Source organism: Gracilinanus agilis, chromosome 1, assembly GCF_016433145.1.
Source record: "Gracilinanus agilis isolate LMUSP501 chromosome 1, AgileGrace, whole genome shotgun sequence".
Lineage (NCBI taxonomy): Eukaryota > Metazoa > Chordata > Mammalia > Didelphimorphia > Didelphidae > Gracilinanus > Gracilinanus agilis.
In genome coordinates this window covers 169,067,301-169,083,591 of record NC_058130.1, presented here as the reverse complement: position 1 = coordinate 169,083,591, position 16,291 = coordinate 169,067,301, and the positions used below count along the sequence as shown (strand labels likewise).

The 16,291-nt window shown below is 38.8% G+C and overlaps 1 pseudogene; it reads left to right on the top strand.

Moving 5' to 3' along the window:
* Positions 1-9,731: 9,731 nt before the first annotated feature.
* Positions 9,732-9,796, top strand: LOC123232819 (annotated as a pseudogene).
* Positions 9,797-16,291: the final 6,495 nt, after the last annotated feature.

Genomic DNA, 16,291 nt, shown 5'->3' with positions numbered 1-16,291 from the left:
GTTGTTAACCTCAACCTCCAAGACTAGAAGACTCTCCTCTCCACTCCCCACCCCCCCTATTCCAAATATTATAACCCTCGGTTTAGCAAAACTCCTTCTGATGTTAACCAACCAGCTCTGTCCTTGTGATTTTTCCAACAGACAAGTCTCAGCAGGCTTGAAACAAAACTTGACAGTCACCTAGCAAGATTGCATATTTAATACTGAAACCCAATTGACATGGACGTAGAAACATTATAGAGAGTTCTCTTTTTGGGAAGTCTAAATAGCTCTGGGCCCCCTTCAGACATCTTTGGAAGGGTGTGCCATCTTAGAGTTATCCTAGAAGTATGTCAGGATTTGATATCAGAAGACCCAGGTTCATACCCAGGCTCTCCTAGTTACCATCAAGGTAATGTGGGAAAAGTCACTTAGTATGGGGAAAGGGGCTTAGTTTCCTTTGTAGAACAGCGATAACAATAACACTTGAAGAACTCACCTGAGATAGAAATGAATGAATATACTCTAAAATGCTTTGTAAGCTAAATAGTGATATATTAAATGAGCTTTTAAGTAACCATTTAACCTTTGAGTCAGAACATCTGAATTTGGGGAGTCCTAGCTTTGATGCCAATTAGCTTTGATTTGGGTTACTTAGTTCCTCACCTGTAAAATGAGGCCAAATATACATTCATACCACAAAAGTGTATGTATTTACTAGTATACACATATACATATTTGTAATTGTATATAAGTAAAATCCTGATTTCTATTTGCTAATACCTTCCCCTACTTGTATTTATTATTTTTTTATTTATTCTGTGTATACTTATCTTTGTATTTGATGCCTTTTCCTTAAGTTCCCTAAGAGTTGTTGTTTAGTGGCCTCAGTTATGTTCAACTCTTCCTAACCCTGTTGGGTATTTTCTTGGCAAAGATACTGGAGTGGTTTGTCATCTCCAGCTCAATTTATAGATGAGGAAGTGGAGGCAAACAAGATTGAGTGACTTACCCAGAGTCACATAGCTAGCAAATATCTGATATAAGATTTGAACTCAGGACTTCCTGACTTCCTGACAGTGCTCTATTCACCATACCACTTAGCTGCTTATCCTTGAGAGCAGAGGCTTTTATTCCTTGTGTTTCTATCTCTGAATATTAGCATTCTGCCCAGCATAGAGTAGGTCCTTAATAAATACTTCTTTTATAAAATATTTATAATAATAGTTAACATTAATATGGAACTTTAAGGTTTTGCAAAGTTAGACATTTCACTTGATTCTCACAGGAAATGGGTAAAAGACATGATAAAATTATCCTCATTTTACATAGGAGGAAACTGAGTCTGAGAAAGGCTAAGTGATCTACCCAGGATCATAGAACTAGTAAGTATCTGAGACGAGATGTGAAAGTAAAATTTTCTGATTCCAAATATGGAACTCTACTATTCTATCACCTAGATGCCTTTTTTCTTTTTCCTTTCCTTTTCCCTTTCCTTTCCTTTTTCCTTTCCTTTCCTTTCCTTTCCTTTCCTTTCCTTTCCTTTCCTTTCCTTCCCTTTCCTTCCCTTTCCTTCCCTTTCCTCTTTCCTCCCTCCCTTTCTCCCTTATTTCTCCCTCCTACCTTCCTTCTTTCCTTCTTTTCTTCCTTCCTTCTTAATTTATCTCCTATCCTTTCAAATGGACTTTTAAAAAAAGTTCATTCTTTCTATTTTTTAAATTGACAAACATTTTAATCTGCTTCTCATTAACTCCCCAACCCCAGCCACTGAACAAATAAAACCAAACCCCTCAATTCATAGTTTCATAGTTTGGCCAAACAAATTTTCACATTTGTGCATTGTAAATTTATCACCTCGCCAGCAAGAAGTGACACGCATGGTTTCATCTTCATTCTTTTGGACTCTTGGCTTACCATCATGTTGATGCGAGTTCTAAAGGCTTTCAGAATTGTTTTTCCCTATAATGTTGTGAGCATTGTATACATTGTTCTGGTTCTGCTCACTTTGCTCCACATCAGTTCACAGAGGCCATCCTAGTTTCCTCCCAAATTGTCTTTCATCATTGCTTATGGCACAATAATGGTCCATTAAATTCAGATGCCATAATTTATTTAGCCATTCCCCAACAAGAGGGCATCACCTAATTTTTGATTTTGGTTACCACTAAAAGAGCTACCTTAAATATTTTTGTATATATATATATTTTTTTTCCCTTTTATTTCTAAAAAATTTCTTGGGGGGATGGTGGTGGTGGTGCAGATACTACTGTATCATATAAAATAATGATGAGACAATCTGACTAAAAATATTGTAAGAACTATATGAAATAATGAACAGTGAAATGAGTAGAACCATGAGAACATTATACACACAAATAGAATTAATGCCAGAAGAATAAACTGTGAATTATCTCCAGAAAGTACACAGAAAGGTGAAGCAGGAAAGACTTAATTTATATGTACGTGTTGGTCTCTCTAATGATATCTTCTGAGATGGGGAGGGTGAAGAGGGGATGGAACACTTGTGAATGAGATTTATTACATAGATATGAAGAAAAGTAAGCTAAATATATAGATTTGTGATTTCATTTGTGTGCTATCTTCTTTTTCTTTGTACATGGAAATGCTTGTTTTCTTTGGTTTTCTGAAATGTGACAAAAAAAAATAAAGTAAAATTTCTTGGGGGTATAGGCCTACGAGTCACATATAACTAGGTCGGAGGATGTTATGGAGTGGTTGTGAGGAAAGTACTTTATAAACCTTAATGCATTATATAAATAAGTGTAGTAGTTGTAGATGTTTTTGTTGTCCTGCTTCCTTGTGCCAAGGAATTACCTATAACTGATAAAAGAAATATTACAGGGCAGACCCAACTCTGATGTTTAGGTGACTCGATTCACTGTCATCCATTAACATAGCAATCTGATTGGCAGAAACCTGTCGTTACAGGTGTTTCAATGATACTGTTCAGATGGGTGGGCAGCAACTCATTCCTGGGTTCCTCCCAAAGTTTCCTGCTAGGGTAGTTCTGCAATAGTAGGCCTGTCTCCCCAGCCTCATCAATGCCTCATGAGGTTGGAGCTTTGGAGAGGGCCCTTCCCATTTTGGACTCTCAGATGGGACTGCCTGCCTTGTTCTCATTCTCAATGGTGAAGGTGGGCAGAAGGCATGGGGCTGGGCTATTGTAGGAATAGTTGTGTCCTCTTTTAGTGATGGTCTGTGATAGGGCCAGTTCTCTAGCACTGGCCCTTTTCAGGGTTATGGCCTGGCCCAAAGACAATGCCATGATGGTGCTATGCTTGAACTCTCAGGAAGCCTGGAGAATCCATTGAATCTACCTTTATCTACCATTTCTCTTTATTCCCTCCTCACTTCTGGCTCTGAGAAAGGTATTCAACTATTCACTGTAGAATTAGAATTGCAGAATTCAGTCTCAACTAGGTGGCTCTCTGGATTTTCCTGGATTCAAATCTGGCCTCAGACACTTCCTAGCTGTGTGGCCCTGGGCAAGACACTTAAACTCCATTGCCTACCTCTTATTGTTCTTCTGCCTTAGAACCAATACCTAGTATTGATTCTAAGATGGAAGGTAGAGGTTACTAAAAAAAAAAAATTGCAGAATTCTAAGGTTAGAAGGAACCTCAGGGGTCATCTGAACAAAGATCTCTACTACAATGTGTCCAAAAAAGAGTAATCCAACCTTGGCTTGAAGACTTCTGATAAAGGAGAACCATTTGACTTTTGAAAAGTTCCAATTATTGGGAAGTTTTTCCTGACTTGAAATTTTAATTTACCTCTTTCCAATTTTGACCCATTGTTTCTAATTTTGCCCTCTAAGGTCAAACAGAATAAGTATAGTCCTTCTTCCATTTAATAGCCCTGCAAATAGTTGAAGCCAATGATATTGTCCCTCTTGAAACTTCTTTTATCCAGACTAAACATTCCCAGTTCCCTCTAGCAACTCTCAAATGGTATGAACCCAAGGCCCTTCATCCTGGTGAACCTTGGGGCTTCATGAATAATAATGATGTGTTAGCTTTGGTCTATAGATTTTGGGAACTGAACGAATAACCTGGTGATTGGAGAGTAGCCAGTGGGTGCCAAGAAGAGACTTGTCACCTGCCTTGAGGCCAGTGACTTCCTATCACTAACCAATACTCTTTCTGCCATTCCAATTTGTCCAATGTTCTTGATTAGAAGATTTAAGTAAGGTAGAGTGAGAAATAAGGCTGGAAAGGTAAGAGAGAGACAGATTATGGAGACCTTTGGCTATATGAAGAGAGTGGGTTTTATCCATAAATAGTGGGGGAGCCACCAAACGGTTTTTGGTATGGAAATAACATTCTAATAGTATTGTTCGAAGAAGATGGGTCTGTTGTTAACATGTAGCAAAGAGCAGATTGGAGAGAAATTAGAGGTAGTGTAGCTGCCAGCAGCCACAAATGAATATTCAAGGGTGAACACCAGAGAAGGGAAGTTGGAAACTGAGGGAAAATGGGTGGAGGGGGTTGAGAGAGAGAGAGAACATAATAAAGGATAAAAGACTCAGAGATGAAGAGTTCAACAAGCTCAGAACTTTGTTATGAGGCTTAAGTAGTCAATCATGAAGTTTCGTATGTGAGCATATTGTTCACAAGAGTCAGTTTTAGAATACATCAACAATACTTTCAAGATTAGTTTGCATTTGGATCCCTGTAGGTAGGAAGACTACATATAGGCTTACTGTAATAATCTAGGTGTAAAGTTGTAAAACCCTGATCTTGAGTGCTAGCACTAAGATTTGAAAAGAAAAAGAAGTGAATAAAATTTCAGAAAATATTCATAGCACTATGATAGGCCAAGGGAAAGAGACCACTGTGATTTCAAAGCTTGATACTACTGGGTATTATGGTGTGGTAGAAAGGACATTGAACTTAGAATCACAGGATCTGAGTTCAAAGTCATACTCTGCTATTTACCAGCTAATACCTTTGGATCTGAGTGTCTTCTATTGTAAAATGAGGAGGTTGGATTCCATGGCCTTCAAAATCCTTTCCAACTCTATCTATGATCCTACAAAATGGGGAAATGAAGAGAGGATGCCATTTTTATAGCTAAAAGATGGTGAGTTCAGTTTAAGATACACTGAATTTGAGGTAATAGTTACACCTTCAGGTGGAATTATCCAGGTAGAGGATGTAGGATTGGTGGTCAGGGCTACAAATAATTATTTGAGTCATTTTAGAAAACAGTTGAAGCTTTGGGAATAGATCCTCAGAATTTTGTGATGCCTAATGTTGACTCAAGTTAGCCTAACCTTTGTGTTTATTTAAATTTTAGATGGTTATTCACCAAACATATTTTTAGTATCTACTCTCGACAATTATCTGTATGAAGTATTAAGAGGAGTTCCAAAGATAAATAGGGCAGCATTGGATCAGGTCATGCTTATGGGGTCTCTGCAAATAGTAGGAGGCAAAGGCCATACCTGAAGTTATACATTTGATCAAAGGGAATGTAGTGTTTTGAGGTCCCTTCACTGCCTTGATTTCAAGGTGTCATCAATTTTACTATGATAATATCCATAACTCTTCCTTATCTCTACTCTAGTTCAGACCTTCATCACTTTTTTCCTGGACCCTGACAATGGCCTCCCTAGTTTCTATCCTTTCCATTCTGTCCTCCACTCAGATGCCAAAATGATTTTCCTAAAGTAGAGACGTGAGCTCACCACTTCTCTATGCACTAAAATCTAGTTATCTTTCAATTACCTTTAGGATAGAATATAACCTCTGTTTGGTACTCCATACTCTGGAGTTCGCTACTTTAAGCTAAAGACTAGCTTTAGCTCACTTTTCTATGTTTACTGTGTCATCATCCCCTCATGCCCTATAGCAGGGGTCGGCAACCTTTTTGGCCGTGAGAGCCATAAACACCATATTTTTTAAAATGTAATTTCATGAGAGCCGTACAGTGCTCACAGTGCGCGCTCCTGTAACAGTGCCTGAAAAAAAATTGACTTTATGGCTCCTGCAGAAAGAGCCATACGTTGCCGACCCCTGCTCCATAGCATCTTTTAGCCAATCTGGCCTGTTTGCTGTTCCCTGTATACCACAATCCCTCTCTTATCTCTTTGCCTTTGAATAAGTTTCCCCAAGACATAGAATGTACTTATTCATTCCTTACCTCTTCCTTTCAGAACCTCTAGCTTTCCTAAGAGGCCCATGTAAGTGCCTTCTCCAGCCAGAGGCTTTTTTTTGATTCCCTCAGTAGTTAGTGGCCTCCTCCCTGGAAATTACTTTGTATTACTTTTTCTTTACTCATCTATTAATGTATTATTATTCCCCAAAAGAAAGTAAGATCCTTGAATGTAAGGATATTTCCCCCATTTATTCTTTAAAAAAAAAAACCACTTTAAAAATTCTTACCTTCCATCTTAGAATCAATACTAAGTATTGGTTCCAAGGCAGCAGAGAAGTAAGGGCTAGGCAATTGGGTCTAAGTGATTTTCCCAGGGTCACACAACTACAAAGTGTCTGAGATCAGATTTGAACCCAAGATCTCTAGACCTGACTCACAATCCCCCAAGCCCTCTAAGGTACTCCTTCCCAACATTTATTCTTTATATCCCTCAGTGAGTAACATAGTAGCACTTAATCATGTTTTTGAATGGATGGATAGATAGATCACTAAACCAGCCCCTTCTTTCACTGGTGTTCCATATAGCTGTGAAGTAATCCTTCCCAAACCAGTGAGGTCTCCTGCTTATCCTTTTTCTCTCAGGCTGTACTGGACTAGCTCTTGGCAAAAGAGCTGTTGGGGTGGGGGGAGGTGCTAGGATAGTCCTTTGCTGCACTGGTCCCAAGGGTCAAACATGGTGGACAGTGGTGGGAGTGTCCACCATATTCCAGGAACATGCTGCATTGACTGCCACATTTCTCTCTGACCCTTCCTTTAAACAGTAATCATGGGAGAGAGAGCAGTGTTTATGGGAAGCAGCGAACTCCACCTCCATCTCATAAAAGTTCTTTAGACTTCTATAGAGCCCTTTCTCTGAATTGCTGGTGGCAATAGGATGGATAAAGCAGCTTAGCAGGTAATTTGGAGCCAGTGGACCCTGACAATGACCTTCAGCTGACAAAGCATCCTCCTTTCTTATTCCCCCATCCAGAGATGCTTATTGCCTAAGCAGAAGCCTCTTGTTGAAAATACAGCTGAAGGATATGGATTAAATAGACAGAAGCCTACCAGTGGTTATCTCCTTCCCTCCCCCAAACTCTCTTACTTTCACCTCAACCTTGTTTCAGAAAATGCCAGCTCTTCCTAGTTTTGCTCAAAGGACCAGGAGTATGCTGTTCATGTAATAACTAATGGTGGAATAAATAAGAAACCAGATACTCGAAATCGCCTCACCTTGAAACCGACTCCCAGCCCCAAATACCAGGTGTTCTCAAACCCACCTGTTTTCTTTACGCTTTGTTTGCTATATATTTTGTGGACTCTGAAATAGTGGATTAGCATCAGTGACCATGTTCAGAAAAGGACTTGGTATGAGACGAGAGAAACGTCAGAACAGAATTGTCAAACTGGAAAGATCCAACCTTAGGTCTAGCTAGGTATCAAGCTCTTCTTGGAACTGGTCTAAGGGACTGTGACCTTGACCTCATGCTTTCCAACTTTTGATGTATTCAAATCCTCATTAATCGCTGAACTCTCAATTCCAGGAATCTTGGCAAGTCTCTTGGCCTTAGCCTTGGATCTTTCTTGACTTCCTTCATTTAGAAATCATTATCATCTCATTCTAAATCCAACCTTCCTCAAAATGTTTCATTTCTGTTGAGGAAATCACCATCTTTCTAGTTGCGATCTTTGAATCATCCTTAATTTCTACCCTTCCCTCAGCCTCCATATTCAATCATTTGCAAAGACTCATCAATTCTATCTCCAAAAATTTTCTCTTACATCCCTCTCCCACACCTCATACCACCACCACCACAGTTCAGGTCCTCATTATCTCAAGATGGAGCCCTTGCAAAGGTTTTCTGATTAGTATCTCCACTTCCAATGTTTCCCTTCTCCAATCCATTCCTTACTCAATTTCCAAAATAATCTTCCTAAAGTATGAGTCCAACCCAGTTATTTCTCTGCTTAAGAAACTTTTCTGGTATTATAAAGAAATGCTGGTGGTCTCTATGGGTTCATTTTTTTAGTTACCCCAATTTTATTTTATTTTTTATTTTTTAATTTTTAAATCATTTATTAATATTCATTTTTAACATGGTTACATGATTCATGCTCCTACTTTCTATGGGTTCATTTTTTATTCTGCAACTTTGCTTATTTTAATTATAAAATCAAAATATTATAAATTGCCAATAATAATAAAACATTCAACAAGTAATAAATATTATTAAATATTAAATGAAGTGATATTATTATTAAATATTAAACTAATTGCTAATTATTGTGATTATTTTAAAAGATTATTCTGTAGGGTTCTCTAAGTAAACAATTATGCCATCTACAAAATGTGAATTTTATTTCTCTTTGCCTTTTGTTAATTCCCCTGATATCTTTTTCTTATCTATTTAAGAAATTTTAATGGCTCCATGTTGCCTCTAATGGGGCAGCGAATTCACTTCAGTCAGGAAGACCAGAGTTCAAATCTGACCTCAGATACTTACTAGCTATATGACCCTGGGTAAGCCTCAGTTTCATCATTTGTAAAATGAGCTAGAGAAGGGAATGACGAGTCATTCCAGCATCTTTGCCAAGAAAACCCCAAATGGGGTTATAGAGTGTCAGACTCAATTGAAAATGACTGAGCAACATTACCTCTAAAATAAAATGCAAATTCTTTCTGAAGTGCATTAAAGTCCTTAATGGTTTGCCTAGCTTTTCAGATTAATTTTACATTACTCCTCTTCAGGAATTTTATGTTTCAGCCAGACTGGCTTACTTGTTCCTTGAATTGAGAACTCCATCTCCTGCCTTCATGCCTTTGTACAAGCTGTCCCCCATGCTTGAAACAGATCTCCTTCTTACTACCACTTCAGAATTGCTACCTTCCTTCAAGACTCAGCTCATTTGCCATCTCCTACAGGAAGTCATCTGAGAGTTCCTTAGTGGTTAGTGCCTTTTCCTTCCTCAAATGATCATATATAGTATAAATTTATGTACGTGTTATTTCCCCTAAGGAAAACCCAAGCTCCTTGAGGGGAGGGAATGAAAAAACAACAGAGAATTTTAGTGGATGCAGAGCTGGCCTCAGGATATGGAATATCTTGGTTGAAGTCCTGCTGCTGATACATGTGACCTTAGGTAAATCATCCAACCTTTCAGTGCCTCAGGTAGATATCTGGCATTATAAACTGCAGGAAGGAAGAAAGGAAAGAAGGAAGGAAGGAGGAAAGGGAAGAAGGAAGGAAGTAGGAAAGAAGGAAGGAAGGAAGGAAGGAAGGAAGGGAGGAAGGAAGGAAGGAAGGAAGGAAGGAAGGAAGAAAGAAAAGATTGGCTCCGTCTAAGCTGCCATCTTCCTAGAATTCTCCTGGTAGTTTTTCAGGAAGAAAAGAAGGAAGGAAGGAAGGAAGAAAGGAAAGAAAGAAGGAAGGAAGGAAGGTAGGAAGTAGGCTGCTACATACATTTCTGCATTTCTTATTTCAGGCTTACTCTTAGGCAATCTGGAAGCTTCTTGCTTATTGAGGGGAGGGGAGTGGAATGACTTTCTTCTCATTTTCCCTCTTTTCTAAAATTTTCTTTCTAACTATTTTATTGAATTGTATGAAAGGAGAGAAGGTTAGCACTCCCTTTGATAAAGATTGAAAAGGTCCTAGTTTATTAAAAAATGAATAATATTGAAATAGGTATCAAGTGATAACACATGCATAACCTAGTGGACTTGCTTGTCAGCTCTAGGAGGGGGGAGGGAAGAGGGGAGGGAGAGAACATGGATCATATAACCATGGAAAAATATTTAAAAATAAATAACTTAAAAATTTTTTATTGAGGCTTCCCTCTTCTCTCCTCATCATTATCACTTCTTTCTTATTTTTAATATAAATATTTTGTTCATTTTAATGAAGCTGGTACAACCAATGTCTATTCAAAGCTCATATTTCAGGCCAAAAGGTAAAATAAAACTCAAAAGTTAGCAGTGGGGTGCTCCATACATATCTGCATCAAAACCTTTTTTAATTGCTAATAGAAATTGGTGACTTCTGCAAACTTCTAACAAGATTTTAAATCTAAAAATGGTTTATGTCTTTGGGAAAGCACTTCTAGAATTGGTCAGGACTGTAACTTGGTCTATCATCTCCATTTGCAGCCTGATATTCCTCTTCTGATCCAGGCCATCAGATTTATATTAAAGAAGTAGATTCCAATGGGGGAAACATCATTTTCCCACAGTTCAGTCCTCTGACAAACTTTCATTACCCACTGAAAGTTATAATCCAGAAATGAAGTCATGATTCAATAGAATGCAAGGAAAATCATTTAGAGCATTCACTCTGGCAGATGTTATCACCATCAAGTCTGCAATGCACAGTCCTAGTGAATGAGACATGCTTGTGTATATACATATTTAAAAAAAAAGATGCTAAGGGAGTAGAAAGGGGGCTAAGGCTTAATCACAAGAGTTCTGCAAAATGAAAACAAATGATAGTATATAATGAACATTAGAATTCAAGACACTGGACTTTGAGAGTAAGATTCCTAGAGAGAGGGGGCCAGTTTCTATTCTGTCAGATACCATAATACAAAAGAACTATTGTTTGAAAATAGAAAAAGATTAAAAGAAAAGGGAAAAAAACCCACCAGAATATCTAACCTGTTGAGTGACCCCTTGTCTGTTCCTGATAAACTTCAATCACATCTTCTTTTTCTATGCCCAATTCTCCTGGAATATGATTACCAGCAATTCCCTGACCTTCAAAGATAAATCTGAGTTAATTGGTAAATCTTGTCTTTGACAGCATGAGCCTGAGTTTCTTGAGAGGGAAAGTAAATTTACTTGTCCTGGGGGGGGGGGTCTTCTTGGGACACAAGACTTCAGAGGCAAATCTCACTCCTTTAGGGCCCAGAAAGCTATCTTTCTTCCCTACAGCACAATGGCACCTTATTATCATTTCTTCTTTTTTCTTTCTTATTGTCATTTCTCAAAGGCTTTTGGGGACATTAAGACCCCCTTACTCACCACTACCACCACAGTAGGACTCTCCTTTGTAACATAAGTACAGTAAAGTGAAGACAAATCACATATTGGCCACGAGTGAGAATCTATGCTTCATTCAGCCCTTTGTAAATATCTTAACATAAAAAGAATCTGCTGAATTTCCCCCCATTAACCAAGAAGCAGAGTGACCCAATCTAATACCAAATTCTCTCTCACATTTCACAGAAGATAGTCTATCTTCATAGATTATTAGATAATAGATATTGGAGCTAGAAGGGCCCTTAGAGGTCATCTAGTCCAAACCCCATATATGTATATATATGCATATATAATATATGTATATGTACATAAAATAAAACATAAAAATAAATAATAAAGAAATATAAAGAAATAAAATAAAAAATACATATATGTATATAAAATATATGTACCTTACCTACCATCTTAGAATCAGTATTGTGTATTGGTTCCAAAGCAGAAGAGCAGTAAGGGCTAGGCAATGGGGGTTAAGTGACTTGCTCAGGGTCCCATACAGCTAGGAAGTGTTGGAGACCAGATTTAAACCTAGGACTTCCCATCTCTAGGCCTGGCTCTCAATCCATCCAGCTGCCCCACAAACCTCATATTTAACACTTGAGGAAGGGGGAGTTAGGTGGCTCAATGGATAGAGAGCCAGGCGTAGAGATGGAAGGTCCTAGGTTCAAATCTGACCTCAGACACTTTCTAGCTGTGTGACCTTGGGCAAGTGTTTTATTCCCAGTTACCTATCCCTTACCATTCTTCCGCCTTGGAAGGGATATGTAGTACTGGTTCTAAGACAAAAGGTAAGGGTTAAAAAGAATGAGTAAACTGGCCCACAGAAATAAGCTGTTTTGTCTAAGGTCACACAGCTAGGAAGTGTCTGGAGTGGGATTCAAACCCAGGTTTTCTTGACTCCAGATCTAGTATGCTATTTACTAAACCACACTATTAAACAGAATGATCACTGTAGGTTTTGTAGCTCTACCCTATTGAATGAAATTCTTCTAATTTATCCTACTAACCTTTGGAATAAACTAAAAAGAGTTAGGAACCTGGAGGAGGGACAAAGGTAAAATGACTGATTTTTTTTTTTTTCCCTTCAAAATCATCAGTCTGTGAAAAATACTAGAAGAGGGGCAGCTAGGTGGCTTAGGGGATAGAGAACCAGGCCTGGAAATGGGAGGTCCTGGGTTCAAATTTGATCTTAGATACTTCCTAGCTGTGGGACCCTGGGCAAGTCACTTAACCCCACCCCCTCCCTCCTGTGCCCTGCCCCCCTGCCCCCGCTCCGTCTAGTCCTTACAGTTTTTCCTTGGAATCAACACTTAGTATCAATTCTATGACAGAAGGTAAGGGTTTAAAAAACAGAAAAAGAAAAATACTATAAGATCAAACTGTCTCAGTCTTTATATGATACTTTGCATTGTTGTATGGTGGAAAGATTACTGTACTAGGTACGGCTGGCTAAGTTACTTAAACTTTTCAGGACTCAATTTCTTTATGCAATGAGGATATTGGACTGAGTTGTTTCTAATGTTTCTTCTACTTTTAGGATATATGATCTAATAATATATATATATAATATGTACATATGATATATAATATGTGTAAATGGTATAATAATATATGTACATATGACATAATATAATATGGTATGTGATATAATAATGTATAGTTTTATAGCATATACTATAATAATGATATATAATCATAATAACAATAGTATTTACCTTGCACTTGAAGGTTTACAGAACACGTTACAAAAATTATCTCATTTTATCCTCATAACACCCCTAGGAAGTAGATGGTATTATTATCTTCATTTTACAGCTGAGGAAACTGAGGTAGACAGAAGTTAAGTGACTTGCCTAGGGTCACTCAACTAGGAAGTATTTGAGGTCACAGTTGAACTCAGGTCTTTCTTATTCTAGGTTCATTGTTCTATCAATGGTGCTATCCAGCTGCCTAAGTTGTTCTTGGTTGAAGAGAGTGACAAGAAAGGGTATAGATGCCCTACTAACCTTTTTCCTAAGTTAGTTGTTCCATTCCTATAGCTCTTTGGGGGAGGTACTAAAGGATGAGTAGAGGAATAGAATTATCTCCCCTCTCCCTGGTCTAATGCTTATAGGTTATTTAAGAGTTATATTTACCAACTCAGTTGATTTGATGACTCAGCGTGGATGGCTCATAGGATTTAGAGGAAGAAGGGAATTTATCTAGTCTAAGTAGCCAGGTGAGAAAGCTGAGGTCCAGGGAGGTGAAGTAGCTGTCATCCAGGGACTTATCTAAACTTTTCTTAAGTCTGCTGATATTTTCCATTTGGGGCTACTTACCTCTTTGGGACAACAAATACATCCTTTTTTATTATTCCCAATCTTTGGCTCCAGGGGTGATTGGCATGGGAGTGTATGAGACTTGCAGCAATTAATTATATTGCTAACCTCATATTAGGGTCCAGCTCTTTTTAGAGCTCGGTTTGGTGCCATCTGACCAGTGTGCAATTACTTTGGAATAAATGTAAACTGTTAAAAGGTAAATTGGGAAGACCCTGTATGATGTTTGTAACAGATGATCAGGGTTTAACATAACCTGACCTAACAGGATGTCTCCCCTCTGAGAGAGATCAAAGATGGATGTCTCTCTGTCCTTTACTTGAGAACTATTAAGGGTTTTTTTTAATTGCAAAAATTCATTTAATTAATTAATTTAGAATATTTTTCCATGGTTACATGATTCATGTTCTTTCCCTTCCCTCGAACCCCACCCCTCTCCATAGGCAACACACAATTCCACTGGGCTTTACATGCATGATTGATCAAGATCTATTTCCATATTATTGATATTTGCACTAGGGTGATCATTTATAGTCTACATCCCCAATCATATCCCCATCGACCCATGTGATGAAGCAATTGTTTTTCTTCTGTGTTTCTACTCCCACAGTTCTTCCTCTGGATGTGGATAGTATTCTTTCTCATAAGTCCCTCAGAATTGTCCTGGATCATTGCATTGCTGTTAGTAGAGAAGTCCAATACATTCAATTGTACCACAGTGTATCAGTCACTTGAGAAGTATTTTTTTTTTTAAATTTTAAACCCTTAACTTCTATGTATTGACTTATAGGTGGAAGAGTGGTAAGGGTAGGCAATGGGGGTCAAGTGACTTGCCCAGGGTCACACAGCTGGGAAGTGTCTGAGGCCAGATTTGAACCTAGGACCTCCTGTCTCTAGGCCTGGCTCTCAATCCACTGAGCTACCCAGCTGCCCCCTACTTGAGAACTATTAAAAGAGAACTGAGAAACCCATGCAAGGTTATAACGAGTGATCAAGGCATTTTGGTTTCTTGATCTGGCAAGGCAGTTCCTGTAGTACTCTGAGCTTTCGGACTCCCTGAGTTGGGTCAGCCTAATTTGTGTGACAAGGGATAATGCAGCAACTGTGCCAGAGAGAGACAAACACCTCAGGAAAAGAAATGGCGGTTTGCTAGGGCAAACCTAGCTTCCTAGGGCATCCCCCCCACCCTGGGACAGAATACTAGAGAGAGAGAGAATGATGGTGGATTGGGGCTTGACCTTGTTCAATTGAAGTAGACTCTCTCTCTCTCAAAGATAACCCTAAACAGATATCCCCTTATGACCAACTGATCTGACTGCTATAAATCTTTATAAGATGGTTTATTGAAGTGTAGGATGAATAGATTGGATCAGGAAAATGGGTAGCAGGAATCCCTGGCTAACACCCCAAAGGAGGACAATCTTCTGCTCTTGGCCACAGCTGAGGCAAGCATGGAAATCCTCTCTAATCTAGATGGTTTCTACATATTAGCTAACCCTATGCTAAGTAATCAATCAAGTCTCTAGGATGTTAGCAGATCAGGATTGAGAGTTTCATTGCTGGCTCAGAACAGTCACCCTCAGGGCAAACCCTCCAGGTAGATTGCTATTTTGACTGAGTCCACACAGGTGTAGATGTTCAGGAATCCAGGAACAGATACAGGAATATAAAAGATCTTCAACAGGAATCACTTTTGCTCAGGATTTTGTTGGATTAGTCCAGGAGGAAGTTTCAGAGCTGTCTCTCCTCAAAGAGTACAAGACTGAACTCCCTCCGGTTTCAACGATCCCTTCCCAGAATACCATTGCCTCTCAGAATCCTTCCCTCACCAACATTCCATGCTTCTCTTCCTGCTTTTTCCTGTTCCTGCACATTGCTTGCATCTTTAGCAAATCTGTCTTCTCAAAACCCCATGTCAAAGAGTACCAGAATGTATTTAAAACTGGGAATTGGGGATTGCCAATTCCCAGGTTTGAGTCAGATCCAATTCTGTAATGCGGAATTCAGAGTTTGGAGCTCTCACCACTGGGTCAGTGGGAGTCAATTCCAGACTGCCAGTAGGTTGGCAGTCAATAGCAGGTTTTTGGAGTCACCCTCCAGTGGAATCGTTAATAAGCAGCTCTGCCAAGTGGAGAGGAAAAAGTTAGAGAAGATAAGTTTGAATAGACCTCTGTCATTCATTGACTGTCTGACCATAGCACTTAATCACCTAGCATCTTTGGTCTCAGTTTCTTCATCTGTAAAATGAGGGAATTGGATTAGATGACTGATAAGATCCCCTTTACCTCTAACTCTATTGATCCCTTTACTCCGAAAATGACCTTAAGAATCAAATTAGGCATTGTGACCATTATCTAATCATTCTAAATAACTCCTCTGGAATTCCATGTGAACTGGAATGACCTCCAGGAACTGATGCATAGTGAAAGGAGCAGATCCAGGAGAACATTATACACAGAGACTGATACACTGTGGTACAATCGAACATAAGGGACTTCTCTACTAGCAGCAATGCAAGAATCCAGAGCAAGGCTGAAGGACTTATGAGAAAGAAAACTAGCCACATTCAGAGGAAGAACTGTGGGAGGAGAAACATAGAAGAAAAACAACTGCTTGTATACATGGGCTGATGGGGATATTATTGGGGATGTAGACACTAAAGGATAACTCTAGTCCAACTATCAATAATATGGAATTAGGTCTTGATCAATGATACATGTAAAACCCAGTGGAATTGTGTGTCGGCTAAGGGGGAGTAGGGGAGTTTGGGGGAGAGGGAAAGAACATGAAATATGTAACTATAGGA